Genomic DNA, 22,826 nt, shown 5'->3' on the forward strand with positions numbered 1-22,826 from the left:
ATAACACAAAACCCAGAAGTTGTAAAGGAAAGACTGATAAATTTGATTACATAAAAATTAGAGTTTTATATAGCAAACTTCATTCCCTTAAAAAGAAGGCAAAACGTAGACCTCATCAAAGAACTACATAGGGGTTTGGAGCCCAAACCCGCTACTAATACAGGACCGCATGGCCTGGCATGTCTTCTGTACATCAATCTTGCTTGACAACCTCAAGTGATAGTAGACAGACAATAAAACAGGACTAGAGTCAGTATTCTACATCCGGAACTATTTGTTTCCTCCCAGTCGCAAGTTGTAACTAACTCACAATTTACTACTTGGGGGACGTTAATGTAGGAAAGTATATGATGTGCTGTCTGAGGCTTTGAAAATGGAAAGAATAAATGTGAAAGTGAAACATGTGGCCTGTTTGACAGTCAAGGCTGATTTGATGGATCTGAGTGACCAGATCCCTAGAGCTCCTTGTCACTCCTTCCTGAAGGTGGGTCTCGGTCATAGAAGAGGGAAGAAAAGCAAGAATGAAAAAGCAGGTGAAGTCTATTTGATTCCTGGTGGAACTGGATTTTCTGCACAAGGTACTACTTTGATATTGTTTAAAATGGAAGTATAGTTGATTTACAAAGTTGTATTAGTTTTAGGTGGTTCAGTTATGTATATGTACATATATGTATATATTCTTTTTCAGGTGGTTCAGTTATATATATGTATATGTACATATATATGTATATATTCTTTTTCAGATTCTTTTCCATTAAAGGTTATTACAAGATATCGAGTGTAGTTCCCTGTGCTATACTGTAGGTCCTTGTGGGTTATCTATTCTATATATAGTAGTGTGTATATGTTAATCCCAAACTCCCAATTTATCCCTCCGCCTGCTTCCCCTTTGGTAACCGTAAGTTTGTTTTCTGTGTCTGTGAGTCTATTTCTGTTTATAAGTTCATCTGTACCATTTTTTTAGATTCCACATAAGTGATAACATATGATATTTTTAAAAGATATCTTGTTGAAGGGAAGCTGTAACTGAATTTGTGACTTTCCTTAGGAAAATTATGGAATTTATTAATTTAGAAAACTTTAGGAACTCAGAGGTTTATAGGGGAGTTTCTGTGTGTTTGTGTCCATTTGTATCGGCAAAATGCATATCCTCTATTAAGCTGTTTCTTCAGCGTGACAAACCTGAGCTTACTGGGGATGAGCAGTAGACTTTTTTGGTATAGCTATGCTTTTATTCTTCATCATCATTGAAGTTATTTTCTAATGAGACTTTTAGAATCATGCTGACGCTTTATGATAGGAAGATAGCTGTTTAGGGAGGCCATTGACCCATCCCAGTCTAGTCACTTTTGCTTTGTGACAAAACCTCGGTGTTTGTGGTGTGTGTGTGTGTGTGTGTGTGTGTGTGTAAGAGAGTTTGAAGAGCAGCACGATCAAAGAGCACAATAACACTTTGGGGCTCAGGCAGCTTTGTGATGGTATATCCTTCGCTGGGTGTTACCCTGGGAAGCTGGCTGAGGGAATCTTCTCCTTCCCACTTCAGAAAAGATTACTGAGCTGTCACAGAACCCTGAGAATGAGACACAAGACGAGGAGGAGACCAGAGTAAGGTGGATCATCACACCTGGAACCTTGAATAAGAAGGCGAGGGAGAGAGATTCTCTCTCTCCAAGCACGCATTATCAAGGTGGGCAGAGTCTGAGCACCAGCTTCATTAGTAAGCCAGAGAGCATGTGTACAAACACTCACAGGAATTAATGGAAACTGCTAAAGAATGAAACCCAGGGAAGACTGGACTTAGGGCAAATCAGCTAGGAGAGGGGCTGAGGGCAGGAAGAGTGTGCTCTGAGTCACTGCAGTTTGGGTATAAATGTCCATGAAGCCTCACAGGTTGACAAAGTCTGCATATTGTTACATTTTAGGGTTCCTTCCAGGGTTTTATGAATCCTAATGCTGTACACGCATATAACAAGGACTAATTGTTCCTTCTAAGACCTAGAGTGAATTGGGATTTGGAAATGGCAGCTATACAGCAGGAGGCCTAAATAGGTGTGTGTCTCTGTTTGTGAGTGCCAGTGAGTAGTGAGGAAGTTGAAATTACAAACACCTGACAGTCTTCTTGAAAGACCCTGGAAAGGCATAAAGTGCTTGGCAAGTTTTTCGGAAAGGAAGAGAAAGAAAATGCAGCCTTGCTAGAGCTTAATTATTTTGCGTCCCTGGGAGAGATAAGTATTAGAAAGTAGTCTTTTAGCCCTGTCCTCTCTACCTTGAATACTGAGTTTCTGTAGAGACTGAATTTCTTCCTGGATCAAGACAGGCAGTAAATGTCAGATATGACCAGAGTCCTCGGATAAAAGATCACCCAATGGATTTAAAACCTAAGCAGGTTACCTGCTGCCATACGTACATATAAGCTCATGTTCTGGGACAGACAGGGGTAGAATCCGTGGGAGGTGGGGGTGGGTGGAGGCAAAATGATGTGGTGTGTTCCTCAAGAGTATTACTATGGCATTGGGGGAAAAAAACATTACACTGCGGCTAGGGAAAACCACTTAGACACTGCAAAAATGGCAGGTGTCAGAAGCGAAATAGTAACAGCACCAAACACAGCTATGACAATAGCTCACATCTACTGCTTACTTACTAAGTGTCAGGCATTGTGCGAAGCACTTTACAAGCATTACCTCATTTAGGAAATTGAGGAACGTTAATGGAGAGCGTTAGAAGCTTGACATTTGAGGTTATAGATATCCTAAGTCATGTGCTATTTCAGTAAGACTACCTGATGTTTGAGAAGTCTTGAGCAGGTATTTGGAAGTGTTATCAACTGTAGAGTTACACAGGCAAAATTGCCAAATCATCAGTGAGCCAGAAAAGACCAAAAAAGCTTACTTATTAAAATTGGAGACCCTATGATGGTAATGAAGAAGGTATAGATCAAGCTCTGTGTGAACAAGTAATTATTGGGGCTGCCTTGAGCAGAATATGTCAATCAAAACTCTGACTGGCAGTCTAAGAACAGGTTCCTAATTCCCTCCAGCTGCCAAGACTAAGGACAGGAAGCAAGGGGTCACCCAAACCAACTGGGACAGCCACTGAACTACCAGGAAGGTGAAGTCCTGACTAGATCTAGGGCTTCTGAGAAGACCTATAGGAGGCCTCTTGCCAGTCACAAGGCTCAGTCTTCCAAGAAATAGCGTGGGGAGCAGTGCTCAGAAAACTGCAAAACAAAAGTGCCCTTTAGGGCGTCCCTGGTGGTGCAGTGGTTGAGAATCTGCCTGCCAATGCAGGGGACACGGGTTCGAGCCCTGGTCTGGGAAGATCCCACATGTCGCGGAGCAACTAAGCCCGTGCACCACAGCAACTGAGCCTGTGTGCCTGGAGCCTGTGCTCCGCAACAAGAGAAGGCCGCGACAGTGAGAGGCCCGTGCACTGCGATGAAGAGTGGCCCCCACTCGCCGCAACTAGATAAAGCCCTCGCACAGAAACGAAGACCCAACACAGCCAAAAATAAATAAATAAATAAACAAATTAATTTAAAAAAATCATTAAAAAAAAAGTGCCCTTTAATGGGTTATTGGTGTAGGGAACGACGCTACACGCAAGAACACTGACCAGGTAGAAAACCCATCTTTAGTATTCACAAGGTAAAAGCATCACAGAGAGTCAGACCCAGCAAAGTGGCTAAGATATGAATTGGTCCTACCCCTCACAATAGCAGTCACTAGGCGTGCAGAGATTCAAGGGTATCAGAGTGGATGCAAAAGGAACAAGGGGGATTTGATGTCAAGTGGCGTGGAGCAGCGGATCACAAGCAGTTATGACCTCTCAATCACTCCACGACCTATACCCGACTCGCCTCCTTTTACGAGAATTGGGTGGATTAGGATTATGTGGTTTTAGCATAAAGGTTTGACTTTACCCTCTTTGGAACTGTGAGTGCAAGGCTTGAATTTTTCTGAAGGAAAGGAAGAGGTAGGTGTGGGTGGCAGTGTGTGCCTAAAAGAAGGTGGGACGAGGAACATCCGCATGGACTCAAACCTGCTCCGGTTTGTTCAGAGGGCTTGCTCCACACTGGGCAGCAGGCTGGAACAGGGATCCAGAAGTTATCCCCAACCCCTGCAGACTGAAGCCTACCGAGACAGACTCAGGAGGAGCGAAAGGCCTCCGCTCTTGGGGATGTTTCAACTGGTTCCCCAAGAATAAATTGAGAAATCTTAGAGAGTTTCGCTGCTGGGTGAAAAGAGAGGTTGAGGAGAATGTTACCCCGTAAGAACAAAATTTTTCTTTCTATAAATGGGACTGAGTGGTCTTCAGGGAAAACAGCATAAAAGAGAGCAGCGTGAACCTTTTCCCTTTAGAGAAAAGTTTGCCAAGATTGCATTACTTGGGATTAGTGAGATCATCTTGAAGAATTCTAAAGAAATGTCAAAGTCTTGAAGTCCTATGGCCTATATTCTTCCTCATGGCAGAAGAGGGAAGATGGGGTTTAAAAAAAAACCTATAGATTGTAGCAGACCACTGTCCAGAATACTTGCCCTAGACTGCCTACTGGAACATCAGTGATTTTCAGTGTCTATTTGAAGAGAAGCTTGTCAAAACCCTATGACTGAAGGGACCTAAAAGAGACCATGACATAATCGGTGTATAATTTCAATTGGAGAAATTCGGAAGTAGAATGACTTGCATCTAGACCTGGATGTTATTAACAAGGATGCTTTGAAAACTAACATATAATACCATAAAGCAATAAGAAAATAACAAATGTTTATGGAGTGATTCTAGGCTATTATCTCCCGAACTTTAGCCATTCCCACGCTACCACCCTCAACATTTTTTGCCATCTCTTTGTGCTCAACTTCACTTAATGTGTTTCTTTAAAGCAATATGCACTTTAAACTTACATATACTCTTTTAAAGAAGAGACTTTATAACATGACTGTAAAAAAAAAAAAAGAAAACACTTGCCGTAAATAGGAGGTAAAAATAAAAACAAGTACTTATGTAATAGAAACCAAAACAATGCAAACGAAATACCTCCAGCTAGATACTACTGCATGCCAGAGGCTCTCAGCCTGAGGCCTGCTCTCTCTTTCTAAAGGGTAAAATAAATAAATAAATAAATACACAGAGGAATAAATAAATAAATAAATAAATTCTATCTTTAAAAAAAAAGGGAGATTAGGAAGTGATAGCTGTACAAGGACCAAATGGAAACTTTTCCCTTGAAGTAATCAGCAGGACTGAGAGAGCATTGGAAAGGGAATAACTTTCTCATTGTGTGATTCAATGTCATTTAATGTCAGCGTCTGGGTACTACTGATAATCCTCTCCCGTGCCACTTAAGCCCAAATCACAGTTTGTGTAATGTGTACTTTGGGAAACACAGTTCTTGACCCTCCCAAGATGATGTAAACCTCATCCACCTTGAATGGAGTGGAAATACAGTGGGGAATCAGAGAAAGAAGGTATAAAAAAGTCTAGAAAACAGCTTAGGAAAATTATGAAGCAGAAACAAAGCAGGAGCAAAAAATGAACAAGCATAAGGCAGAATGTAAAAGAAGTTGAGGGGATAAACTTATTTGAATGTAAACAAAGACGACTAACAAAAGGAAGAAACACAGCTCTTTTAAGACTGCAAGTGGCTACCAAGTGACATCACATCCAACCAACATCCAACCAAGATAAGCATGAGCAGAAATTATCCAAATAAGCATGTGGACTAACTCTGTAGGCCATATTAACTGTCATTCATTGCCCTCTTTTCTTGAGGGGGAGTCGAGATGCTGTGGGCGAGATGGGCTACAGACCCCTCTGACTGCCCACTGGTTTTTTGTTTTTTGGCCACGCTGCATGGCTTGTGGGAACTTAGTTCCCCGACCAGGGATTGAACCTGGGCCCCAGGGGTAAAAGCACTAGCCTAGCCACTGGACCACCAGGGAATTCCCTGCCCACTGTTACATCACCACAGGGGGGAACTAGCTGGCTCAAGTAACAGGATGGACTGGCAAGTCAGGTTATTTCAGCTACTTCAAAACAAACACATTCTTCATCCCTCTTCCTCTCTTTCCCCCTCCCCCTGGGAAAAAACGGGGATTTGCCCAGCCGAATCTTACTTCTCAGATAGCTGTTTTGCATGTGGAATGTGAGTTGCTCATCACTTAATTTGTTTTTCTAGAAGGTAATAAAATATAATTTATAACTGGTAGGCTCAGTGGCCAGAGAGAGTAATAAAACTCCAAACCCAATGCATTGGTATTCAATACCCTTAGCCATTCCACTATATAATCTAGTTTACGGCACAGCAAAGATGCGTCACCTGGGGCTCCTATAGTTGACATTTATGCCTCGGAAAATAATTTCTAATGATTGGCGCAGGGTAAATAAATAGAAGACCAATAAACCTCAAGGTAAAAGATATTTTTGTATCATATCAGAAGCTACATGTATGCTAACATAAAATTGTGTTTTGTTGCTTTAAAAATTCCACCATCTGGGTTATAACAGTGATTCAACATAATAACCATAAATATGTAATAATATACTTAATATATACATAATATAAGAAGATGTAAATATATATACGTATTTTTTGAAAGCTTCAAAATGGTGTTTCTCAAATACCGTTCCAAATGTGATTTTCTGAATTTTCAAAGTTCCTTCCAATTTTGGTTCGTCCTCGCATTGACAGAATGAAGCAGAATGATAAGACTTCCTAGATTTTAATGTAAAATTAAAAAAATAATAGTTTACACCTGTGTAGTGCACTGCAGTCTATAGAGTGTTTTCCCTACTGATCTTCACCATGATCCTGTGAGGTAGGTAGACTATACAGGGGAGTTGACTGGTCCAGCAGGGTTGAGTGACTTAAGCCCACACAGCCAGTAAATGAAGCTGACGTTCAAAATGAGCATGGGTTGGGGCAGGTGCATTGCCAGGGGAGGAGAAGCTGTCTGTCTCCACAGAGACCTCACGGGTGTCCTTACTCCACTGAGTCAGCAAGTTGCAAGATCTGTCCCTAGCTTGTCAATGTCCCAGAATTTTGCTCTCAAAGTCAACTGAAGCACCTGGACCAAACCCAGAAGGGACCAAAGTCTACACCAAAAGGCTGGTCTATTTATTGTGAGAAATGTTACTACCATGTGAACCAAATAGCATGCAGGTGCTGGCACACTGCAGTACCCTCTGCCTGTGGCAAATCATGTGGGATGACAAACTGCAATCCTGGGGTTCAGTGATGGGTGTGAAGGGAGGGGAGGATGTTGAGAAACAGGCAAGGAGAAACATGTACTCACACAATGTGCCCATCCTGATTTCTAATTCCATTATTACCAGTATTTATTATCATCAACTGTCCCATTCTAGAAGGGAGGAAATTTAGACACAAAAACTTTAATTAACTTCCCCAAAGTCACACAACTAGTATGAGAGACAGGATTCAAACCCAGGTCTATCTGCTTTCAAGACTCTTGAGCCTTCTAGAAGGGAATGTGGTAGTGATGATAAGGATGGTGGTTATGGTGGCAGAGCAGACGAGAAAGGAGAGGAGGTGAGGGAAGAATGAGAAAGGAGGAGAGGGGGAGGAAAACAGGGAGATGGGGGAGAGGCAGTAGGGAGAGGAGGAAGAGCGAGCGAGTGAGCGAGAGAATCAAGAAAAAAAGGAAGAGGGCTTCCCTGGTGGCGCAGTGGTTGGGAGTCCACCTGCCGACGCAGGGGACGCGGGTTCGTGCCCTGGTCCGGGAAGATACCACATGCCGCGGAGCAGCTAGGCCTGTGAGCCATGGCCGCTGGGCCTGCGCGTCCGGAGCCTGTGCTCCGCAACGGGAGAGGCCACAACAGTGAGAGGCCCGCGTACCACAAAAAAAAAAAAAAAGGAAGAGGAAGAAAAAGAGGCAGAGGGGAGAGTGAGGGAGGGCCAGGATATAGCCTCTAATTGAAGTAAATCTCAACATTTTCAGGGACACCTTACCGTAACCCAAGTGTGAGCAATCAGCAGGACAGGATCTAGAGAGTACAGCTCTGCTCCATTTGGGGAGTAGGGCTGTTCTTCCGGGGGCAGAGGTAGGTGAGGGACTCAGGGGGAGAGCCAGGCAAGCATTGCAGCATGCAGTGCCAGGGTGTACTTCCTCCCATTTGGAGAGGAGACTGGACTAATCAGCCATTTGGGGATTTGTAGAACGACCGATTACAAGAAGCAAATTGTAGCCCATATCCCGTAGAAGTAATTTCACTGTATCACTAGACCGCTAATTTGGGATCCTGGCCTCACTGTTTATCTCCTACATTAAATATCTTAACCACTTAAACTCTCTGAGCCTCAGTTTTCCCATCTGTAAAATGGAGCTAAAACTACTTGCCCGACTTTCCTTATTGTACCTAGCATTTCAGAAGCAATTACCAAGTGCGAGCACCGTGCTCAGTGTTCTCTCGACAGGCACCACTGTTTTTAGTACTTAGAACAAGCTTGTGATTCATAAAATAAATTACGATTTACTTGTTTTATAAATGATAAAGGCTTAGCGAGGCTAAGTATCTTGACTGAGGTAGGATTACTGTAGCTTTGTTATAAAAATCTCAAAGATTTAGCCTAAAAGTTCTTTGATTCAAAGAGTAACTTAAAAAAAATTCTAGTCCATGAGACCACTGGAACCTCATGAGGAGTAAAGCATTTGTTTGATTTCACTTCTAGGTACTGCCTCTCCAGATGGTGTTCTCACACTGGAGCCGAAGCACCTGCTCTGAATTACGGCAGATAAAAGTGGGAAAAGAATTTCTCCTAGAGCAGGTTGAGGCCTACAAGCTTGCAGGGAGTAGGTCTCTCTATGAGTAAAACCCCCGTGTTAAGGGTCAGGTTGATTTCCTTTAAGTCTAGGCTCCTCGAATGGTAGCATCAGTGAATTTTTTAGTAGGACTCTTCATACAAAGTGGAAGACATTTAAATGATACCCTTCAAGTTGTAGCCCTCTCTAGAGGTGCCCTTTGATAGTGGAGAATGTCTGCCAGACAAGAAGTGGCTCAGGATTTGGCTTTAAAGAGTTCAAAAAAAACTTCTTGAAATTACTTTTTAAAGAATGACATCAATACCCTATTACAACATATAATTTGATGGCCAGTAATAGGGAACACATCCCTTCTCCTTTTGTAATTTTATAGGTTCCACATTATTTTTTAGAGGTTTAAATATATCATCTCTTCAGGACCCTGTAGATTTTAATTATCAAAGCAGCTACATCCGTTTTTATACCAAAAGCAGAGTGACCTTATTTTATAATGGAAACAAAGCCCAAAGCTTGGTCCCAGCAGCAGGCAGTTAATAGGTCATTCCATAAAGATTTATATATACTTGGTGGACAGAGAAGAATTTCAAGTAGGGTAAGCCAAACTTACAGACTCACTTATCTTTAATCACTTTAGGCAAGTTAAGATTTACTTCAAGTAGAGGCTTACAGCCTGGCTAAATGAGGTTTGTTTTTATGAAGATGCCCCAAAACACTGCCATTAAACAATTTAGAGAAGAGTAAATTCAGCAACTAATTTTAGTATACCTGCAGGGGAAACAAAAACAACAACCACATTTTCTTTCATTTTAGGATGGAGGTAGCTTCACTGTGGGTTAGAGAAACAGGCAGTATTTCATAATTGCATTTAGATTCCTGCCATAAGAAAATACTCCTCCAAAGTGAAAGCAAAAACTTGGACAGAAATAGTTGGAGGGAGGTATGTGTGTAGGAGAGGATGAGGGCACTCTTTTATTATCTTTTGGATTCAGCAATAGTAATATCATCTATCTTTCTCACTTTAATGCTGTGAAATTCTGGAGAAAAAAAAATCTGCATTTCAAATCCTCAGTCTCCGCATCCCTATTCCCACACCTGCTATCCTCTTCCCTCAACAAAAAAAATCTGTCACCAGTGCCTTTGCTATGATCCTTTCTTGTGTGGATTCTCTCTGGAATAACAGCTAAATCAGGAAAGACCTTGGCCACAGCTCACTGCATTGGTGACCACCTTGAGGCCAGCTAGGGATAGACAGTCTCAGACTCTGGCCAGTTGCCACAGATGCAATTGCTTTGAAAAGCAGGTTCTCGTCACCACTAACCTCATGCAGAAAAATGAAAATGGGAAACGCGGTGATATTCTATTCAGTTTCCTCCTGCTCATTCTAGGAAATAGAACCAAGGCAACGTAGGATTGGACTGAAACGAGGTTTTTCTTAGGAAAGAAACATTCCACATGCAGAATCAGTACAAAATGTGGTTTAGAGAGTATTCTCAAAACTATTAAAGGACCATTCTTCATCTTCCTATCAGTGAGGGTGGGGGTAAGCTGTGGTGGGAGGTGGGGTGGGTCATAAATGGTTGACACAGAGACTAAGCCACATTATTCTTGTCTGTGAAAAGAGCATTCAAATGCATATAAGCTTTACAAATTATAATGTGGTCATAACAGACAGAAGTATCCTTTAAACATGTTTTGGATGAGATATGAGGAAACGAGGTTGTTATGATGTTTTGAGATCTCTTAATTAAGACTATTAGAATTTTCTGCAAAATAGGGTATCATTCATCTGCCGTGTGAAGCCCAGAGCACCTATGCTCTGGGGGAGGGAGATCAGGAGTGGCTGGGCCTCAAAGTGAGAAAGACACTCAGTACAAGTGGAATGGGAGTGACAGCTTGCTACCAACTACAGTCCACATCATGTCCCTGACTCAGTGAATACATGTCCCTAATAACCTGCCTTATTCCTGGCTCTCTTTCTCCCTCAAAGCTCATGCTGTTGGTTAATCGTCTCTGTCATCTGCCTGAGTGGCTGTGTCCCCTCGGTGGGGGGAGGACTGCACGCCTAAATAAATAGGCAGAGAGAGGAGTTACACCAGTGGAATCCTGCCATGAAATCACAGCATTCCCTTCACCATGGGAAGGGCAAGGGCCAGCCTCCCTACAGTTCAGATGTTATGCGAACTAGCAGTAAATATCACCCAGAATCGTCAGACTGAGAGAGATGCTGCTAAGCTCAGGGACCGGAAGAGCTCAGCCTCAGGAAACTGGACACCAGAATGAAATGGGAAACCAGGATGGGGACCAGACCTGCCCACCCAGTGGGGGAGAAGGTTAGCATCTGTTTTGTTTTGTTTTTTGACCTTGCTACGTGGCGTGCAGGATCTTGGTTCTCTGACCAGGGGTCAAACCCATGCCCCCTGCAGTGGAAGTGTGGAGTCTCAACTACTGGGACCGCCAGGGAAATCCCAAGGCTAGCGTCTGACAAGGCGGTTCAGTGCAGTGGTTATGAGTCCAGGCTGTGGGGTCTGATAGTCTGGTTCCTACTAACCAACTGATCTTGGGCACATTTCTAAACCTTTACAGTTTCAACAGCAACCTTGAGTTCCTTAACTCTAACGAGGAAATAACTACGTTCCGAGAATTACAAGAGATGTACGCATTGTCTGTAGTAAGCACTCGTTAAATGCTAGATATCATTATCATCAAAGGCAAAACAGATTTGCAATGCATGTAAGTCAAACCTTTATACCATACACCTTAAACTTCTACCGTGTTGCATGTCAATTATATCTCAATAAAAATGGGGAAAAACTGAATAAATAAATAATACATTATTAAAAAAAAAAACAGACATGGATTTTTTCAAATGGTATCTGATGTGTGATTGGTGGTTCTTTTGTCCCTGACCCTGGATTCTTGAATGGGGAAAAGGGGCACATTTGGCTGGGCTTTAAGTTATGTCTTTTACTTCAGTTCTGAAAATGTTGACTTTGCGTTGGATTAATTTCTGTGCAGAGGAGCTGGTATGAAAGTAGGCCAAGCTCTCAGTTAGCCATTTTTCCTGTATGTGCTACCTGGTCTCTACAAGTTGTCTAATCAATATTAATGAGTCAGAATTCATAAATGTCTACCTGAGAGAATGGCAGAGCAGTAACCTCTGACCTTTCATCCTGTCTCCCCTGTTTTCTGGGGTTTTGATAGTGACAATTATGGTCGTAACATCCATTTTTATTAAATAAGGAAAGACAAAATCAGGAAAATGAGTCTTGGGTGCACTTGGCGGTGCTGCTTTTCTAAACGTGTATTAACTATTAATATTAACTTTGTTCTGGGCACTGTGCCAGCTGTTTTCCTAATGCTTTATCCTTTAGTCATTGCAAGAACCTACGAGGAAGTAATCTTTACAACTTTCCTGAGGATCAGAGAAGTCAAGTAGCCTGCTCCAAGTTTCACAGTTGCAGGTGGCAGAGTCCTAATCCATCAATAGCTAGATCTAACTATCTATTCGCTCCTCAGATATTTAGGAGTGCTTGCTGTATAAATTCTGGAAGATAAGCCATGAGTCCATTCTCCAGCAGTATATAGAATAAAACCATTGGAAGGCAACCTTGTGGATAAATCTACCACCCCCCTACCACCCCCCCACCCCCCACCAGTGCTTTTGACTCATTTCCCCCTACACCTGCACCAAACAATAGGGTGTCTGTAACGCTTGTACCTTCAGAGAAGCGATAACTGCCTGAACCCTGGCTCTCCGGAAGTGGAGTGGCTGCCTGCAGGCGTGTATGTTTTTCACCCAGGCTGGAATCCTGGCTCCTCCTCAGGGAGCTCCAGAAATCCTCAGCCTAAGGTCGATGGCAGTGACGACGTGGAAGCTTTCTGTTCTGGAGAAGCGTCTTAAGGTTCATTACATCACCACATCCTGCCCCAGGAGATTCTCACTTAGTGGCTCAGGGAAGGGACAAGGCCTTGCAAATTAAAAAAAAGAACCCCAAAACATAAAAACAACAACAACAAAAACACCTCCATAGGTGATTATGATCTACAGCTAGAAGTGAGAACCCCTGGAATTGGTTAATCAGATGGGAGTCATTAATCTCTCTGGTTAACAGAAAAAGGTAAAGAACGCCTGACACCAGTGATGGTGGGGGTGATGATAATAATAATAAATAAATTAGTTGAATGGATGAATAAATGAATGCTTCAGTGTAATCTTGGGATTTAAATGCTCCCAGACTATTTGGTATTTCTTTAGAAATAAACATTTCCCTGCCTTTGCTGTGCCACAGTCATGTCAAGAGGCCCAGCTCTTTTGTGGAAAGTTACAACTTGGGTCCTCTGTGTCCCTTACCCATCATTGACTTGCAGCTCTGTGCCCCTTGGTCCATCTTCCCTCCAGGTTTTATTCATATTGCTTCTCGGTGTTCTTTTTTCTATATTTATGCAGTGCTTCATTTGATTGCTTACTTTGGGGTTAGTGGTTGCTCCCCAGCTCTGCTTTTATCTGTATAAGGAATTTCTGCTTCTTCTGTTACATCAGCCTAAATGAACCTGATACCCAGAAGAGGCTGTGACTATCATTTTCCCCACTGCCTATAGGAATCCCTGGTAGAGAAGTTAAGTCAGGAGAGAAGTTCAGTTTAGATGCAGAGAACAACTTTGTAAGAAAGAGCAAGACAGCCCGTTTGAGGGGTCTTCATTTTCCCCCAGTTCATAAAAATAAGGGGACACTGTGGATATTTTGCTTAAAAACAAGAGAAAGCACTAAAGACCTTTCCAACTTTCTTGTTATTATTGATATATTAACATAATGATTAACATTGCTACTGTGAAAATGATAAAATTAGTTTTTTTTTTTCTGCTGGGTGCTAATCCCATCTTCAAATCTTGATGTAGCTGCAGAGGTAGTAGTAATTTCTGTGTAGTGTGTGTAAATCTTCAGCATCATTCACATCTACTGGTGCATCAATTCCTTCCTTCCTTCCTTCCTTGCATATATATTTCCAGGAAGCACAAAGATTTGAAGAAAAAAAACTACCACCAACACAAAAACAAAAATGAAAACCCCCTTCAACTTTAATACATATCTGGCTCAACTAGAAATATAAAGAACTATAATTTTATTGATGTTGCCCCAGTTTTTTCATGCTGTTTAAAACTAACATGTTACTATAATTTTGAAAAACATCAGAAAAGCGTAATGCATCCGTTCTTTCAACTTCTGTTATAGGGAAGAACCCTACAACATCTTGATAGTGGAATCTCTGAGTTTAGCATTTCTGCACCAAGACAGAGATGTCTATATAGCATGATGGTAACCAAATCAGGTTTTAGGTAGGGTGATACAGCAACTGGCCCTAAAGGAGAAGAGCCCTCTTCACTATTTTGCTTGCACTGCCCTTGAATACAGAGGACTGCAATTGAAGGAGCAATATTGTCTGAAGTGAACTTGAACATAATGGCTCATAATAAACAGCAGACTCCATGTATGAAATTTAGTGCAATATTAGCCCTCAAATAAGTGTTAACTTTAAAAATCAGGCACAAAAAGAGTTTTGTCTTTTCAAAACACATCCTGGCCATCACTTGAGAGGCAGTGCTAGAGCCACACATCTCACTGTGGCTCCATTCCTACCAGAAACCTTTTAGTCTGCAGACTCCCAAACAGATTTCCCTTTAAGGCTCTAAAGGGTTTCTTGGCTGTTCAAGTAGTCCTGTTTCTGTATTATAGGCTCAAACTTCACTCCACGCATTAGAATATTAAATTGAAATTGCATAGCATGTTTGGAACTTTGAACCTCATTTGCATTTTGGAATGGCTGTAAAATAAATACAAAGCTTAAAATTATAATTGGAAATCTGTAAGTTCTTTAAACTGTTTTCATGCTTGAAGCTACTGAATAAAATGTCTTTGGAAAACTAGCTCCTAATTTCCAGCATTTGTAAGTAACCTCAGTTTGGTTGTATAATTGGACACCCCTCCCAACTTCGGTCAATGCAGAGTCATTGTTCTCTGAAAGATAAACACACATTGTAAACTTGGAATTAGTTTAAGGTAATTAATAACAACCAGGAAAAGAAAGGGAGTTATGTGCCATGAAATCTATGACTCTGAAAATTCACAGGTCAACAGATTGGATTTCCTTGTTCTTAAGACCAGCTGTGCACTAAGGAAAGTCATGACTACTTTATTACTGTAGTAGTTAGGCAAATAGTTATGTCTGAAAATCCATTATGTACAGAAAAGTATGAAAATCTACAATAAAAATAATCATAAAGGACTATTATTATTATATGGAAAATGATTATTTAGAATATACACACATTTTTCTGATATTGTTAAAGGGTAATTTTCCCCCAGATGATTGAAACATTCCGTAAGCACCAATAGTTTAAAACAGAATACTTTTTGGTAGACGTCTTTTTGGCTCTGGACGCGCAGGTTCAGCGGCCACGGCTCACAGGCCCAGCCGCTCTGCGGCATGTGGGATCCTCCCGGACCAGGGCACGAACCCGCGTCCCCTGCATCGGCAGGCGGACTCCCAACCACTGCGCCACCAGGGAAACCCTGGTAAACATCTTTTAAAATTGATTTACATATTCCTTGTACATTGAATATAATTTAACTTTTTAATGAACCAGTTTGAATGTCAAAATTGAGGGGTTGAGAGTTAAGTGGTATCACCAGAAACAAGGAAACAATATCTCTACCTTTCCCTATCTCCACCCACACCCTGCTCCCCCCAACCTCCAGCAAAACCCTGCTCTTCCTCCTCATTGCTATGCATCAAGTCTTGTAGGGCACAGATACGGAGGCTATCTTTGATTCCCTCCCCTGCCATTCGATCAACAAGCTATCTGAATGTCCCTTGAAATGCCCACTCTTTTCCTTCACCAATGACCCTACTATAGTTCAGGCCATTAATATCTCTTAGCTAGAGGGAAGGAAGAGTTTTCTAAATGGTCTTCTTGTCTTTATGTGGTCTGACCACTCTGAAGTCCATTCTCCATTTTCTAGCCAGAGTGATCCTTATAAAAAAGGACATCTGATCTAATCATTACTTTGTTTAGAACCCTTTAATGGCTTCCTATTACTCTCAGAATAAAACCCAACTCCTTAACGTGGCCTTCTTAGAGGCCCTTCATGGTTCAGTCCCTATTACCTCTGTTTTTTTTTTGTTGTTGTTCTTCTTGATCTAGTCATGTCTGATAGATTGTTAAAATCTCTCACTCAGAGAATGAGTTTGTCAGTTTCTCTTTGTAATTTTTCTTTCTGTAATTGAAAGCTATGTTATTAGGTACATTTGACTTTTGGTACTGACCCTCTTTATTTTTATTAATACATTTGGTTTAAAAGAATTTTTTTTGTCTGATATTAATAATGCTTCATTGACTTTCTTTTTGACAGCGTTTTGATAATTTCTTTTTTATCCCCTTATATCCAATATTTCTGTGGTTTAGTTTTGTTTTTTGCTAGCATTACATAACTGAATATTATTTTAAACCAGTCTGATAATCTGTCTTTTAGTAACTAATTTAAATCTGTTTAGTTATTGTGCTTGCTGATATTAGAATTTAATTCTACTATTCTATTTAATTTGTGTGTTTTGTTTGACGCGTCTTTTTCTTTTCTTTTCTTCTTTCCTGCCTTCTATTGAAGGATCAGTTTTCCATATCAAATATCCTCATCCCTTGCTACTCTTTTCTCTCTGAATGTTTAGAAGCTCTAGATCAGTTTTTTATTAATATAAAATATCTTATAGACAAAGTATTCAGACACAGTTATTATTTATATTCCTCTTCCAAACATGACAAAGACTTTAGCATGTTTTAACTACCCACTGTAACCATTTCTTTCCTTTTCTTTTAAACACTAAAGTAGCTATTATTATTTTTTATTGAAATATAGTTGATTTACAATATTGTGTTAGTTTCAGGCATACAGCAAAGTGATTCAGTTATATATATATGTATTTTTTCAGATTATTTTCCATTATAGGTTGTTATAAGATATTGAACATGGTTCCCTGTGTTATATAGTAAATCCTTGTTGCTTATCTATTTTATGTATGGTAGCTTGTATCTGTTAATCCCATACTCCTTAAGTAGCTATTTTTAATTCTACCATCACATTTTGTTAATTTCTTCCCTCACTAGTATCTTTTGTATCTTATGCTTTCCCTCTGGGCTTAATTTTCTCATTGGGGGAACTACATTCTTTAATAGTTCTTCTGGTGTAGGTCTGTGGGTGGAAAACTCCCTTGCCTTTAATGATTGAAAATGTCTTTGTTTTGCCCTTTCCCTGAAATGGCAGTTTATCTGGAAATCAAATTCTTGGTTGATAGTGTTCCATTCAATACTTGGAGAAAACTCAATTGTTTTCTTGTTTCTGTGGTGGCTTTTGAGAACTCTAGTTATAGTTCCTTTGTAAATAATCAGTGGTTTCCCTTTGGTGACTTGAGATTTTATCTTTATCCGTATTACTCTGTTGTTTCACTATAGTGAGAAAAGTGTTCCTTTACTCTTATTTACCTTGCTCAGTACATATGGTGTTCTGATGTTTTGATTAGAAAATCTTCAGTCATTTCTTTCTTCTTTTTTAAAGTATAGCTTATCCACTCTTCCCTTCAGTTTTTCCTTCTGGAACTCCTATGAGACATATGTTGAAGCCACTCAATATAACCCCATGAATCTGAATTATTTTTCACATCTTGAAATCTCTTTATTTTTCTATATTATGTTCTGGGTGAATTCTTCTGAGTGAATTCTTCTATACTATGTTCTGGGCGAATTACTTTTTCTCTTCAACTTTGGCCAGCTCAAGGGTTAACCCCATGTATTGACTTTTTAAAAAATTTCAATGACCAGATTTTTATTTTCAAGATTTCTATCAGTTTTTTGCCATATTTACCTTATTTACCTGTTCTTTATTCAGCTTATCTGTTTTCTAATTTCTTTTCTTTTTAAAATGAGTGCTATGCCTTCATTTATCACTTTGAGAATGCAAAAATATTAATTAAAAAAATCTTTGTTACACAGTACGATAGAGTTAATTTTATCTGGAGTAAGTTCATATTCTGAGTGTTCATTTTCTTGGCAATCTTTCTTAGTATGAGACATCTGAATGTCTTTGGAATTTGCTGGTCAGGATCATTTTGAGTGGAAAGGTTCTATTTGTTTTTTTCTGTCTTATTTTAATTTAGTGTGCTTTTTTTTTTCCCCCTCTCACCCTCTTTGTGCTCACCCCTCCAGGCTCAGTGATTTTTTTTTTTTTTTTTTTTTTTTTTTGTGGTACGCGGGCCTCTCACTGTTGTGGCCTCTCCCGTTGCGGAGCACAGGCTCCGGACGCACAGGCTCAGTGGCCATGGTTCACGGGCCCAGCCGCTCCGCGGCATGTGGTATCTTCCCGGACCGGGGCACGAACCTGCATCCCCTGCATCGGCAGGCGGACTCTCAACCACTGCGCCACCAGGGAAGCCTATATTCAATCCTTTCAATTTTAGGTCTTCTCCCCACTCTTGTCCCTGGCCCAAGCCTGTTGGTGGCCTGAAAGAGTGGGCTCCTTCTGGTTCCCGATCCTTTACACTTGTGAAACTACTGGTGCTTCACATACTACAGGCAGCCACAGCACCTCCATGCAAAGACACGCTGAGTATTAGTCAAGACTTTACATTGCAAGCCACAGAAACTGATTCTGACTGCAAAAGAAATTTATAGGCTTGTGTAACTGAGAGGTTCAAAGGATGAACTAGCCTTAGATATGGCTGGGTTCAGAGCAGAAGCAGATTTACTATGAGCCCAGGGAAGCTGAAGCTTCTGGCTTCCTCATTGCTTGGCCCTGTCTTAGGCACTGGGAGAGAGTAATGTGTTTCCATAGTCATATGTTTTTCTGAAATTTAAAAATTTCACTTTCCCCCTTCAAGAGTATTGGGGGTTTAGGGCCAGGCAAGCGATGTATTGGAAGAGTAAAGGAGGGAAGTTTCTGGATAAGTGGCAAGAACATACAGCTGTGGATGCCTGCGCATGTTCTGCTCCCTATGTTGGAACACCACCCTTCTTCCCTGCTGGTTAATGAAAGGCTCAGCTCAGGTGGGACTTGATCTAGGAACCTTCCTTGACACATGCCCAATCTCCCTCCCCTCACTCCGGTGCCCTTTCAGTGAACACATGAGCCCCTGGGGCTTTAGTCTAACAGCACTCTTCCCTGTCAGGTAATTGTCAGTGCTCATTTACCACCAGACACAAGACTTTGAGTTCACTAAGATAGGGATTCTGACTTCTCCAAACTTCTAGCACCTAGTAGAGGCTGTATCACACAGTACCCTTCAACAAATGTGTCTTCTATAAGCAAATGAGCCTTAAATACTTTGGCTCAGAGAGACAGGTGAGGATTTTTGGCTCTCGTGACTTACCATGGAGCTAAAGTGAGAGTTTCATAACATTGAACTTAGGTTATCCCTGACCTGTAGGAAAAAAGCTTTATGGAAGAATGCAAGAGTGGAAAGAGCAGGGCCAAAGCTTGGTTATTTTTCTACACATTTAGTGGTCATGTCTTTGCGATATTTGGGAACCAGTTGAAACTAAGAAGGAACAAGTCATGTAAGTAAATCAAAAGCCTCTTTTTGCATACCAGCTGTATTTTTTTTTCTCTAGCATATGACTTCAGTTTCACTTAAAACAGAGCTAGATGGTGTGTGTGTGTGTGTGTGTGTGTGTGTGTGTGTGTGTGTAATAGGTGTTAAATTGTTTCGATAATAGAAAAGTTAACGTATGATTGAACAAATACAAATAACTTTTGCATTGTAATACATAAGTGTATCCCAGTAATGGTCCTATAAATCTGAAATATGTCCGGGTAGATTTTGTTTTGTTAGGAATTGAACAATTCCTATTTCCTAAAATATTAATTAATTTACATGGATTTATAAAAGGGAAATTACCACTTTATCTGCCACTTTGGAATCTTGCCTATACCATTGATCAAAGCACAGCTACTCCTTGAAAATGAAATATTCTCTTTGTACTGTCTAGAATGAGATACGTCCCTATTACACGTATATACGAAAAAAATATGTATATTTCATGTACTTTCTGATTTCTGTTGATTGTCCTCAGACGTGTTCATCTTGATACAACTGAGTCCACCTATTTGAAATCTGACCTTAACTTTCTCAAGTATCACTTTATTTAAAAATTATTTAATTATAAAAGTAACACAAACAGAACACATGGGGAAAAACTATATATAATACCAACATCTTAACACAACAGCTATAATCTTTTTCAAATTTCAACTTGCTTTTAAAAACCAACAAAACAATACTCTTTTTTTTTTTTTTTTTTTTTGCGGTACGCGGGCCTCTTACTGTTGTGGCCTCTCCCGTTGTGGAGCACAGGCTCCTGACTCGCAGGCTCAGTGGCCATTGCTCACGGGCCCAGCCACTCCACGACATGTGGGATCTTCCCGGACCAGGCCACAAACCCGTGTCCCCTGCATCGGCAGGCGGACTCTCAACCACTGCGCCACCAGGGAAGCCCCTAATACTAATTCTTTTAAAACTCATTTGAGAGGGCCCTAGTCTCTAGAAGAGAATACACACACACACACACTTTTTGATGCTTGTGTAGGATTATAATAACTGATAGCATCATCAAGGGCCTTAGAATTGCAGACTGCATTTGGACATCTGCAATAACCTCTAATTTAAATAATATTTTTACTCTCCTGAAGGAAAAATGAATTTTGCAAAACAGGCAAGGGCAAGAAAGAGGAAAGGACACAGAAAAGTCTTCTCCACTGGTTATGAGGTTGAGCCTGCTTAAGTCATGCTTGTCAACTAGGTTAAGGCAGGTTTCATGATCGATATTTCTGTGGTTAACAATTTGGTGTCAACCTAGATAACATTTACCTTTCAAGGCTTATGTAATTGCTATTTCATTCAGATGTCAATATTTATTTCCCCTGATCTTTCCATGGAAATTAATGACCTCAGTAGTTGGAAACCCAAGTGTTTCTCTTCCTTTGGCTTACAGAGAGGCTCAGCATTAGAAACTTATTCACAAAATTGGCACACTTTATAAAGACACATTGGGAAGGCAGGGAATTTCTTATACCTACTTTTCACAAGTGTCCAACAAAAATTTCATTTTGGACTGGGCTGCCAGCCTGACTGGGTGAGAGGTGGCACCTAACATTTTTATCTCTTTATTTGGTGAATCAATGACAATGACTTCTTTGGCATATGGTAGTGAGATATGCAGAGCTTCTGGAAATACTGCAGACCGGAATTGTACTTCGAATTGTGCCAGTGAAGATGAGGATTTTTGCTTGATTTTTAACTAAGGCTGACCTTTTGTCCCTGCCGCTGAAGGGACTGCTCTCCAACTCCCAGTCATCACTAAGGATAGGTAGAGGCACTGACATCTTAGTACCAAACAAGTGAGACTATTTGTGTATTACATAGAAATTTTTTGGACTTAATCACAACATGGTTCTTAAGATTATGGATAACAGAATCAATTCAGGGTGCTTTTAAGCCTGAATTTAAACAACATTGCTGTCTTTTTGGATTTTAGCACCTTCTCGTTCATACTTATTATCTCTTTTATGGGAGGAGTGGTGGTGAGGAGTGTGATGATGGGAGAACGTCTTCCAGAAACTGAACCACGAGAAAGCTGTTGTCCTGTAGGGTCATATGGGCTGCTGTCAGAGACACCTCAGCCAGGAAACCTAACCTGAAGGTTGCCATTTTATTCTTAACACAGAGCCTGGCACACGGTTGCTGCTCAGTAGAGATGACTTGAGCTTCGGGTGCCCAACGACGTGCACATGGGCTGTAAGGAAGAAGTTGGAGACTCAGTCGTTGAGCCCTAGGGACCAATGGTCCATAATTGAAGACACGATCTCCACAAAGCAATATTAAACGTTAACCTTGGCCGTCAGATCCCTTTAGTTCTAGCAACCCTTGGATTGCAGCGAAGCCTCCGGGACCTGAGCCTCCCCGCCCTCCCCGCCCCCAACCTCCCAAACGCCGGGTCAGTCCCACAAACTGGCAATGCCGAAGCCTGGCACCGGTGAAGTTATCAGTGAAGCGCGAACGGTCGACCTTCTCCCATCACGTGCCCAGACGCCCGCTGCAGGACGCTTCCGGGGGTCGCGCAGCCGACGGGCGGGAGGGCGGGCGCTGGAGCCCGCAGCAGCAGCGCGAGGCCGGAGCGCGGGCCGGGCCGGGTGGGGCGGGGAAGGGGCGGGGGCGGCGGCGGCGGCGGCGGCGGCGGCGAGGCTGGGAGCGTGCGCGCGCACCTCACACTCCGCCGCTCGGGGACGCCCACTCGCGAGTTGGGGCCGGAGGCAGGCCCGAGCCATCCGCCCCACCCCCGCACGCCGGCTCCCCTCAGGAGTGTGCCCAACGGGTGTCGGTAGTCGGCTGCTCCGCGCCCTCCCGGCCTAGGGAGCCACGGGACGAGGACCGGGCCGCAGCCCCGCACCGCGTGGACGCGCTGCCTCTCCCGCAGCCGTCGCCGCCACCACCAGAGCGAGCGGCTGCGAGCGACCGGAGGTTGCGCTGCGGAGGCCCCCACGGCGGCCAGGCAGTCCCCCACGGCGGCCAGGGAGGAAGGAGACGCAGCTGACCTCTGCCCGCCCAAGGCGCGACTGCTCTCGCGAGCTCGGGGCCGCCGCCGCCCCCGGGCTGAGCGAGGAATGAGCAGGCGCCTGCCCCGGGTTCTCGGACAGGGGGGCCGCGGCTTTGCTTCTTCCCACGCCGCGGGGTCTCGGAGGCTCAGTCGCCGCGGCCGGGCACGGCGGGGTCAGAAGCGGCCTCGCTCTGGGAGCCGGCGCCTGGGTTAACTTAACCCGCTGCCGAGAGGAGGAGGAGGAGCCGAGCGGGGGCGGCCGCAAGCGCCTCCCCTCCCCCCGCTCACGCCGGGGCTTCTCAGTGGCCGCGGAGGAGGAAGTTCCGCTCCCTGACAGACCCGAGCGGTAGCGACAGCGGCCGCGGCGGCCGCGGCTGGGAGGGCGCAGGTATTTTGGACGCGGATGCCCTT

The sequence above is a fragment of the Phocoena phocoena genome, chromosome 1 (assembly GCF_963924675.1).
Source record: "Phocoena phocoena chromosome 1, mPhoPho1.1, whole genome shotgun sequence".
NCBI lineage: Eukaryota > Metazoa > Chordata > Mammalia > Artiodactyla > Phocoenidae > Phocoena > Phocoena phocoena.